Below are 11055 nucleotides of genomic sequence, written 5' to 3'. Positions count from 1 at the left end.
TAAACAAAGAACACATGTAATTAATCTGTTTGCTTTTTTTTAAGAAATGTTAAAAAAAAATCCTGTGTGAATAACAATCATAATATTACATGCTGGCTGTACACGGCCCAGCTAGGTAAGTTGAAAGACATAAAGTTTGAAAATTCAGTCCTGTCCAGGGGGGAAATTTTGTACTTTTATATGTTTATGGATTTGGAAAAGCTTCAAATTCATAATTTTCATGTCAGATGCTGGAATTTACTTTAGCATTTTTTTTTAAATTGGAGCTGGTATTTTCAAAGATACTAAAGAAAGATAAATACTCATTCAGGTTTGGAGTTCACACCTAATGTGTATGGGGTCTTTAGAAATTCCTGTCTTTAAATATTACAGAATTTTGTCTGCAGATATCATAGGAGTCCTGGAGAGGTCTTGAAAACCGAAATCCTCAGAGTTATCATAAAGCTTCACACTTTAGAAAGGAAATAATGGGTTTTTTTTCCTGGGAACAGAGGACATTAACTGATTGAAAGACGTTTTTACAAAGAACAGTGAAAATAGCATTTATGTGAGTGCTACACGAAGGAGTCCGTACATGTGACCATTTCAAGTCAGCAATCATGGTAAATCAATACACAGTTTGAAAGAGCTGGGAAAAGGAGGGGGAGTAGTCAAATGACATCCACAGAGCTGGGAATATTAAGTTTAATCTGCAGCTGTAACTCTAGAGGGAATTTATGATGAGAAACAGCAGTAATTATTAAAAAGGCTTTGTAGAGCGTGGGATCACTTTGAATGAAAAAGTGACTATGTTAGTAGAAAAAGCACACTGAATTTCACAGCATAATGAAAGGTGTCAGGTTTCTGTTATTTATTTATTTATTTGGTTTATTGTTTAAAATGATGTGATTTGTATTCATTTCTAAGAATAATTTAGTATATTTTATTGTATCCAGCTTTTTCTGTGTTTTAGTAATGCAAATACAATAAATGCAAGTTTGGCCTCATTTCCTTTATAGTTTTCTGTTTCCAATTGCTTATGACTTCAGCAAACCAAAAAGGAAAAATTCTTCACTCAGATTTCAAGTACTGGGCAAATAGTTTTTTGAGTACTAAGGGTCTTCATCTTGTAGTCTCTGACATTATGCTTTGTTGGTTACTTCTGCATTTGCTTTTACTGTACACATGGATGTTTTAGGGATAGACATACACACATGAAATTCTTAGGATTCTCCTTACACATGTCAAAATGTATAGACCAAATAGTAAGCAGTGTAAAGAATTAAGTCTATAGATGTATGCACACTTGAATAAAAGTCTTACTTACAAAAAATGGTATGAAGGATCAGTGAAATTTTTAGAAGAAAGAAATAATTTCATGTTTTTCTCTAGCAGTTTTAAGGTAGCTGTAGAACTTTTCCTTTTTTAAACAATCCTAGCTGCAATTTTTAATATGCAAATTATGTTTTTGCTTTGGTATTAGAAATGTTAGACTTGTATAAGGCAGGCATAAGTCAGCATGGCCTTGCATCTGGCATAGAATGATTTACTAAATCTTTACTAAAATTAAGAGTGAGAATAAGCACGGTACACAAATTCATTACCTTAGTGGATTGACAAACATATCACCATTGCATCAGGACTCTTCTTCACAGAGCTAAAAAAGCTGAATAGGCAAGAAGTGAGAAAAGTTATGATTTGCCTCCATTTAACAGGTCCCTAAGAATACTGAAGATATATTTGACCACTGAACCATGTTGTTACAGCCCGGCCTAGAAGCTCCAAGCTTTTACCGGTTGTGCACTTTAATTTTAGACTTCAAGAGATTTCGCCCATACGAGCCCTTGCAAGTCTTTGATTCTTTGATACCTTGAGTTCATGTCTGGAGAAAAACTACACTTTTTTCTCTAAGAGACTTCTTTTAATTTGGTGAGAAAATAGGCATTTTGGCAAAAAGAGTTTTACAGAAATAACATGCAACTTTCCAAAAGCATTACAACAGATCACTGAGACTAGCAAGCACTGCTATAGTAAGGGAACCTTTGTTACACCCAGCAAACACAACCTCCATACAAGTTAAGTGAAATACAGAAAATAGGTGTTTAAGTTGCCCACTTTTTTAAGGAATAAAGAAAGAGAGATTAAGAGAAGAAAGAATAAAGAGAGAAAGAGAGGAGAGAGACATATTTTGCACTCTGGAGGTCACATGTTGACAGACTAAGAAGGCAGAGGCCAAGAGGGGATGGAGATCAAGTGTGTGTCCATTTATAGACTTCGGCCACACCCCCTAGGCGGGACCTTTGGCTTACTGCCACTCACTGTCCCGACCAGCCAAAATGAGAGGTACCACAGCCACTTAGAGGCTCCAGGGGTGCGGTGTGGGCAGGCCACCAGGTGGATCTTATTGACAGCCCAGACATATGGCTTATGTGCTCTCAGCCATGCAGGCCTAAGCCTAGCCCTTCTCCTCCACACACAGAAACAGACAACATGATTTATTCTACCCATCAATCAGACAGTCTGGTGAGATGCAGATCTAGTCTCTGACACATGTAAAGTAGCCTGAAGGCTGACATATTTCTTCTTTCTTGAGCCATATCCTGGAAGTTATTGCACTATTCACAACCTTACCCATGAGATCCAGAGTCATGTCACGGCAGAAAAGTTAAGTTGCTTTGATATAACTTGGACCTGGGGAATATTTATGGACAATTATTTATTTCCTAATTATATTTTAGATCCTTAAAATAGCGTGAATATTTGTTCCTTTTTTTTTTGAAAAAAACCCACTTGCATCAGAGTTATTAGGAACTGATATTTTTGTCCTTCTTTTTCTATAAAAAAGAAAAAGATGTTTTCCATCCTTCTTGCTTAATACAATTAATCTGATCATACCAGTTAATGAATGAAGCTGGACAACAGACCAATGTATGGAATACGTATCAATATTAAATATAAATATGGCAAATGAAAGAAACTAATAGATATAGGGGTAAAGACAGCTTCTTTGATTGTTCAGAATTTATTTATTTATTTAGTAAGTTATTTTCAATATTTCCAATGAATTGCCTCTGCTTGAGTCATCACCTTCTTCTTTTATTTTCTAACGTTCATCTTTCACTGAGATGCACCTGTAATGTTCAGCTAGTATACCCAACTCAAGAAATACTTGGAAAATGTTCAGTTAAAAAGCAGTTCTTAATGTACCTGGGTGTTGTGACCTAACCCTAGCAGCCAACTAAGCCCTATACAGGCTCTTACTCATTCCCCTGCAGTGAGACGGGGGAGAGAATCAGAAGGGTAAGAGTGGAGAAGCTTGTGGGTTGAGTTAAAGAGAGTTTAATAGGGCAAGCAAAAACTGCACTCACAAGCAAAGTAAAACAAACAATTAATTCACCACTTCTTATCATCAGCCATCTCTAGGGAAGTAAGGATCCATCATGCCTAACAGTGACTTGGGAAGACAAACGCCAAAACTCTGTATGCCACTTTCTCATCTACCTTGCTCTTTCTTTCTCCAGCTTTTATTGCTGAGACAACATCATGTCATGTGGGATATTCCTTTGCTCCATGGGGATCATCATGTCTGGGCTGTGGCCCCTCCCAATCCACTTTGCACTCCCAGCCTCCTTGCTGGTAGGCTGGGATGAAGAGCAGAAAAGACCTTGACTCTGTGTAAACACTGCTCAACAATAATTAAAAAATCCCATTGTTATCAACACTGTTCTGATCACAAATCCAAAACATAGAAAATTGGCTCTATACTGTACAAAATGAGCACATTGGCAATATGGACTACTCCCATATTTACCTGTCTTACATCCCACTGACTTAACTGAGACAGTTTCTGCAAGCTGAGAATAACCTGTGTGGAGCGAGACTTGGAAACATTGTAAGACATTTAGCATATTAGTAATAATATCCCAAACTGTTTACTGGGGCATGAGAAAGCTATTTTCTCCATGTGTCTGTGCTTCTAGGTTTGATATCTGTACGATAACCAATATAACCTTCAGATCATTCTCAGGGTCAGAGTACAGACATACTCAATGATGTCATGTTTTCTCTAGCTGTAGCCAGTAAATATTGAAGATACCTGATTTCAAGATATGTGGCAAATTAATTGAACAATCTGTTGGTAACTTTTTTTATAGAAGCAAAATCCTGCTACTCATTTATTCTATCTCCATCTCAAAGCACTTCAGGGTGTAAAAACTGCTAATAGTGTTTCTTTCTTCCTTTCAAAAAATTATATATTTAATTAGCAGAAAAAGTAAATCATACACTGCGGTTTGCATTAGTCTTCAATACTAATAAGACATTTAATAGTCATAAATAGAAGATGCAAATAACACCTTTTAGATAAAAAAATCAATGGAAACTACTGCACTTTAAGAACATGACATTTCCCTCACTTTTAGCCTTGACAGGCTTTCGAGGCACTTTCAGTTTTCTAACCTACATAAAACAATATTCCCCAGGCCACTCTGGTTTATTTAAAATTCACTGACCAAAATCTGACAGCCAGGGCCTCAGATGCTTTTAAACAACTTAACCTGATAAAAAATCCTTTTCAGCTAAATTGTTCATTATCTTTAAGGACTCATATAGAGGAATCAAGTTTAAATTGAAATTAAACAGGGTACTGTACATCACCAAGAGAAGAAAATAAAATGTTTGCCACACAGTGTACTGTAGACTGCATTGTCCTTAATTTGGGCCTAAAGGGTTCAGCAGATTGTATGAATTGCAGTGCTGTTGAATGAAAAGTTGCTGACTTCTGAGTCACTCTGGAAGCTGAGCTGTAACAGGAGGAGTATGGAGAGTGCCTCTTGGATTTGCTTCTTTACTCTCTGGAAAATGCACATCTAAGGTCAAAAATATTATATTATGTGATGTTAGTTATGTTATGTTATAAGCCTTGGCACCTGTTAGGAACAGAGATAACTGCAGTTATACTCTGATCCTTCTGTCCCTGTCTAGCCAGGTACAAAAAAATAGATTAGAAATTAAAGGTTGAATGATTGCAATTTTACTCACCTCTGTGTTAATCAAAAGATTAAATAAATGACTAATGTTTTTATATTTGGCCAGATATGCAAAAAGATATCAAATACAATCTGTTTGTCTTTCTGTCTTTTTTCACTGTCATCATTTGGCATGAATGTCAAATGTTATGTCAATGTGCTTCACTCCAGTAAACACAGTCTGCAGTGGTTAAAATTTTAATACTATGTGCAGGTGACAACATTTTACAGGTGACTGCTGCTGTATCATCATTATTGAAGTCAATCAGAATTGTTTTCCCAATTCAATTCTTAATGAGTTCATGGCCAGCAAAAACAAATGGCTGAGACGGAGCATGAGATAGAAAATGACTGTTGAGCCTTCCTGTTGCAACATCTCATGTCTGAAAGTTTAAATTAGTAAAATTAATACTGAGTGCAGTTTGAACCGAAGTAGAACAGCTCATTATGATACTCACAATGGGATGAACTTTGAAAGCATGCCAGATCTATTCGAGCTTGAGCAAGTGAGCAAAATAGTACATCATTTACCCTGCCCACAAAATCCCCAGAAAATAGCAGTTTTCAATTTTCTTCAAATGGTTTTGCATCAAGCAAAGTGCACCAAACAAAGACAGTATAGATAGTGTTGTATTTTTCTTTTACTAGAGCTGAAGGACTACTTGCATAACTTACGTGAATCATAACCAGATAATAAATAAATTGTCTGACCAAATTTTTCATTATGCAGAAAACTATAGGAATGTTTGAACCGTTTATTACTATTTTCGCACATGTGTGTTCTACTGACATGTTTAGAAAAGTTGCGGGACTTTTTTTTATTTTGCTCAAATGGTAGGATAATTTTGGGACCAGTTGATATAATATAGAACTGCAAAAAAAGTCTGTTTTTGCTGTTTGCAGCTTTTGAAATACAGACAGAATCATGAAAGCTATTCAGTAGCACTTTTTGTGATAAACATCTAATATCTGATTTTATATAGAAAAAAGAGGAAAAGAAAGAAAATACTTCCCATTTGTGGACACTAAAAATAGAAGGTATCAGCTAAATGTTCAGAAGTCTCTCCTGATTGAGATCCATCCCAGAATTCTGAAGGAGTTAGCAAATAGTATGGCAAGACCCCTTTGGTCATCTTCCAAAGGTGTTGGGTGTCTGGGGAGATCCCTGCTGACTGGAAGCTGGACAATGTTATTACAATCTACAAAAAGGGTGTGAGTGAAGACCCGGGGAACTAAGGAGCCATTAATTTAACTTGAGTTTCTGGAAAAAATTATGAGCAGAAACTTATGAGTTCATAAAGGGAAAATCCTGTGTAACTAATTTAAAATACATCTATTATAGTCTCACCCACCTAGTGGATGAAGGGGAGGCAGTGGGTGTAGGGTTTTTGCCTGTTAGTAAGGATTTTGATACTAACAGTATCCTGCTGTGAGTCCATGGTGCACTGGGTGAAGAACTGGCTGAAGTGAAGAGCTCAAAAGGCTGCAGTGAATGGGGCTATATCTGGCTGGTGATCAGTCATCAATGATATTCCTCAGGGTTCAGTTCCAGGGCCAGTCCTGTCCAATCTATTTATCAATGATCTGGATTCAGAACTTGAAGGTACCACTAGCAAGTTTTCTGATGATCCCAAACTGGAGGTGCTGTTGACTCTCTTGAGGGAAGGAAGCCTTGCAGAGGGATCTAGATAGGTTGGAGCATTGGGCAATGATTAATGGGATGAAATTTAACAAGTCCTAATGCATTCTGCACCTGGGATGGAGTAATGCTGAGCCCAAGTGTAAATGAGGAGTGGCTGGAGAGCAATCCTGCAGAAAGGGATCTGGAGTTGCTGGTTGGTAGCAGCTCAGTGTGAGTCAGCAGTGTGCCCTGGCAGCCCAGAGAGCAGACCTCACCCTGGGGTGCATCAGACATAGCATCACCAGCCAGACAAAAGAGCAAATCATCCTGCTGTATTCAGTATTGATGTGGCCTCACCTTGAGTACTGTGTGCAGTTCTGGGCTCCACAGGTTAAAAAGGGTGTGTAGGTCCTTGAATGCAACCAGAGAAGGGCAACAAAGCTGGTGGAAGGGCTGGAAGGAATGTCCTGTGAGGACTGGCTGAAGACTTTGATCTCTTCTATGAAGAGAAGGCGGTTGAGTGGAGAGGGAGGTGCTGAGCTCTTCTCCCTGATCTCCAGTGATTGGACACATGGGAATGGTCCAAGGCTGTGCTGGGAGAGGTTAAGACTGGATGTTAGAAAGCATTTTTTTGCTAAGAAGATGGTCAAACAGTGGAACAGGTTTTCTAGAGAGATTTCCTATGCCCTTAACAACATGTTTTAATTTTTGGTCTTGAAGCGGTCAGGCAGTAGGACTAGTTGATCATAGTAGATCCCTCTCAACTGAAATATTCTATTCCTACTCTTATTCTATTCTAGTCTATTCTTTTCTATCCTATTTAATTGCATGTGTGAGGTGAGGACAAGTTCTGTGTTTGATTAATACCTAACACAGTAGGGTCTTCATTTGTGGCTGGAAACTCTACACACTAACACAAATAAATCATGGTTCTATGCTTTCACTTCTATGTGAAGATAAAGCAAATTCAAGTCCAAATTTTGCCTGTTTCCACATAATATTTCATAACCTTCAAAAATTCCTTTCACCTCTGCATTTTTTCTAAATTTATATGTATAATGAGTCATTCCAATTGCTACCTTACAGTGATGTTATAAAGGTCCATTCATTTAAGCTTTAAAATCCCACATCCACCATATATATATATATATGTGTGTAATATCTATAATTTATACAGATGAATATAAGTACCTACATGAGTGACACAGGGCAATCATAAACCTTGGTGAAGACTACAGAAAAAGTTAGTTAAATACTATATTCCTATTCTGAGAAACAATTTTATGGCTATTAAAAACATTTTAACTTTAATGAGAGTGTGAATAAGTTTTAATAATTTGAAAGTACTTTAATGTACTTCTGAGATGTAAAAAATTTAAGAAGTGAATCCCAGTCAAAACTTGAAAAGTAATCTTTACTGAACTATTAGTCTTGAAAATATTCAAAATAAAATTATCTACCTGAAAATAACAGAGGATACTGTTGTGTGTTTTATTTCTGTGGATAAGGGTCTTACAATACTGAATACTTTATTTAATTAAGGGGGCCCCCTGGTGGTCTAGTGGTTAGGATGTGGCGCTTTCACCGTCACGGCCCGGGTTCGATTCCCGGTCAGGGAACTCCTCCGGGCAGATGGAGCTCGTCAGCCCTGTAAGGCCATCCATCTAAGAGAAGGTCACTCTAAACAAACCTACGTCCTGAGGACCTCACTGCCACTGTCCAAACTTCGCTCAACCCCGGCAGATGAACCTCAGGATTAAAGGGTGGGCTCAGTTCAGCACTGTGTCTCACCTAAAAAAATCCACTGCGCAGGTTGGAAGGGTAAAGACCTTTCCCAAATCTTCATTCACAAAGACTGGCCATACTACTATACTACTTTATTTTATATATGATATTCTAGGCTAACTAATTAAGTGGTACGTATTTGAAAAAGATCCACAGTAAGTGAATAATACATGCTTGAGATAGACGGATGCAGAGGTCATAGTAGAGTATAAAATTTTCATTAAGATTCATTTTGGGATAATTATATTCCTTGTAAATTGAAAAGCCACAACAGAGTTCCCTATTTTACAAAACGTGTGAACTGAACACTCCACCACATAAAAATTTTATGTGTTGTCTTAGGATATCTTTTCTCGGAATATGTTTCTGGAATTCTTTAAAAACTGTTTCGAACATTTTTATTTAGTCTTTTATACACACATCCTTTCAGTTGGATAGCTTCACTGTGATGAGTCCAGGTTGACAGGCGTTGGAGACAGAGTAAATAATTAAATATCAAAATTTCAGAAAGAACTAAAAAAACCTCTGGTGACAGTAAAATATGCATACTAGAATGTTCTGTCTACCCACCCCTTTCTTCCACTCTCCATTTACTGGTACTGTCCTCTTTATCAGTTTTGAGACCCCAGATTTTATATAAAATGCCCTTTCTAGGTGTTCAGTATTCAACTGACTATACTGCACTGCAGAGTTTGGCTTTTAAAAAAAAAAAAGACAGAAAAAATTTTTGTGGATACTGTTTTTAAAAATATAGAACATTAGTGAAATTTGCAAAATGGAAGTTGTGTTTGAGTAGCTTAAGAAAGAACCCTTTAAGTTGTGGAATGCAAAACGGATGCTCAAACAGAAGAGAGAAGCTTACTTCATTGTGTGATGCCATTAGCTCTTAGACTAGATAAGTAAGGAACATTTTGTTGCTTTATATACTATGAAATCTTTTCTTTTTCCTTCTACAATTTAAGGAGTTTCAAATACAGTTTTAAATACTTGGATTGTACCAGAGAAGCAATAATATGAAAGACATGAAGATAGTTTTCCCAGTTGTTTTTTAGTTACATAAGTAGAAATGATTTGACAAAACATTTTAAAGTATGTTTCAAACATACATTCTGTACATAGGAGCTAACAGGATGTTCTTGTGGGTTCTAAATCCCTGGGCGTTTGTACATGTCAGTCTAAGATTTAAGGAATTGATAAAGGGGAAAAAATTTGCTAGGGACTTAAAATACCAAAACTCTATTGAAATTAGATAAGTCCATGACTTAATTCAGAGTGTGCTTCAGTGCTGGTGTGTAACAAAAGATAATTTATGTAGGTTTATATTTATTTTCTTCTTTTTTTCATATGTGGTTTTGTTCATGAAAGTCTGTTGTAAAGTCACAAAAGAAAATGTAAAAAGAACTAATAGCAGGAGACAGAAAATTGGCTACTTCTCTTAGATATTAAAATAAATAGTAATCAGGAGGATTTCTAAGCACCACAATAAAGTACAAAGTGAGTGACAGATTTCTTGATATGCTAAAATTTAACTGTATGCCTTTCATATCATTGTATTTTAACCAGATACATGTTAGGAAGCACAGTCATTACTCAAAATTGAATATGTTTATTGGATAACTTAAAAGGCTTATGGATCCTAGAAGCCTTTCAGCTTATGTAATAGTCTGATTATTATGATATTTAATCTCTAAAATAAATCAGAGGCCAATATCTGATCATTAGCCACCAGCGTGCCTGTAATAAATGTGGATAGAGCCTTCCTTAATCTTTGTTTGCGAAGCCTAGCCATGATAGAAGTTTCTGTGCATTTACAACCTGGTAGATTTTTAGTTCAACATTAATTTCAGTTTGTTAAAAATAAAAAATAGGTATATGTTTGACAAAATAATAAAAAAACCCAGAAGTTTTTATATAGTATTTAATTTGTTTCCTCACTTGGCACAAATGCAGTAAAGATACAGAGAAGAACAAAAATGGATATAATAAAGATATATAATGCATAACATTTTGATAGGTGATTACTTTCTCTTATTAGACCACCATTTCAAGGGATGGAGTCAGATTACTATTAATTCTCTCTTTGACATTGCATTCAAAATATCCACAGGTTGCTGGATTATTCTAGCAGGATTGGTGAAACTTTGCCATTTGCTTTGGGTATCTTTGGTTCAGCATATGTATAGAGTCTTTTGAGTTAACAAGGGCAGTTTATGATTTTCTTTTATAAATGGTCACCAAAGAGCTCTCTGTTTCCTTGCCATTTTCCCTGATAAAGAAAACATTTGCAATGCAAGTAATTTGCACTATGGAGATAATAATAAATAGTAGTAAAGTAATAAAAAATATAATGGCCTAATAAAATGGAGTAAAGAGTTGAAAAGTTATCTATTCAAAGTTAATAACAGTAACAAGAAAATAAATAATGTATCATAATAATTACAATCTCAGGGCATATAGACCAAGTTAGTAACACTAACTATGCCCAGAGTTATAAAGGTATCTTCTGATACTGTAAAAATTCGTATCATACTACATTTGGTGGACAGTTTTGCCGTAAATTCTGCTTAGTAAATCTAACTGCATGTATAATAAGTGTACCATATGTATTAAATCCTGCAAAGCGTATTTAACTGTATTTATAAA

At 36.1% G+C, this 11055-nt stretch overlaps 1 non-coding gene across 1 annotated transcript; it reads left to right on the top strand.

The window, feature by feature from the left end:
- Positions 1-8174: 8174 nt before the first annotated feature.
- TRNAE-UUC lies at positions 8175-8246 on the top strand. The gene has a single exon. It is a non-coding gene; the product is annotated as a tRNA-Glu (tRNA).
- The last annotated feature ends 2809 nt before the right edge of the window (positions 8247-11055 follow it).

Source organism: Manacus vitellinus, unplaced genomic scaffold, assembly GCF_001715985.3.
Source record: "Manacus vitellinus isolate BGI_N305 unplaced genomic scaffold, ASM171598v3 scaffold_33_pilon, whole genome shotgun sequence".
NCBI classification, from domain to species: domain Eukaryota; kingdom Metazoa; phylum Chordata; class Aves; order Passeriformes; family Pipridae; genus Manacus; species Manacus vitellinus.
This window is presented reverse-complemented; position numbering and strand designations above follow the sequence as displayed.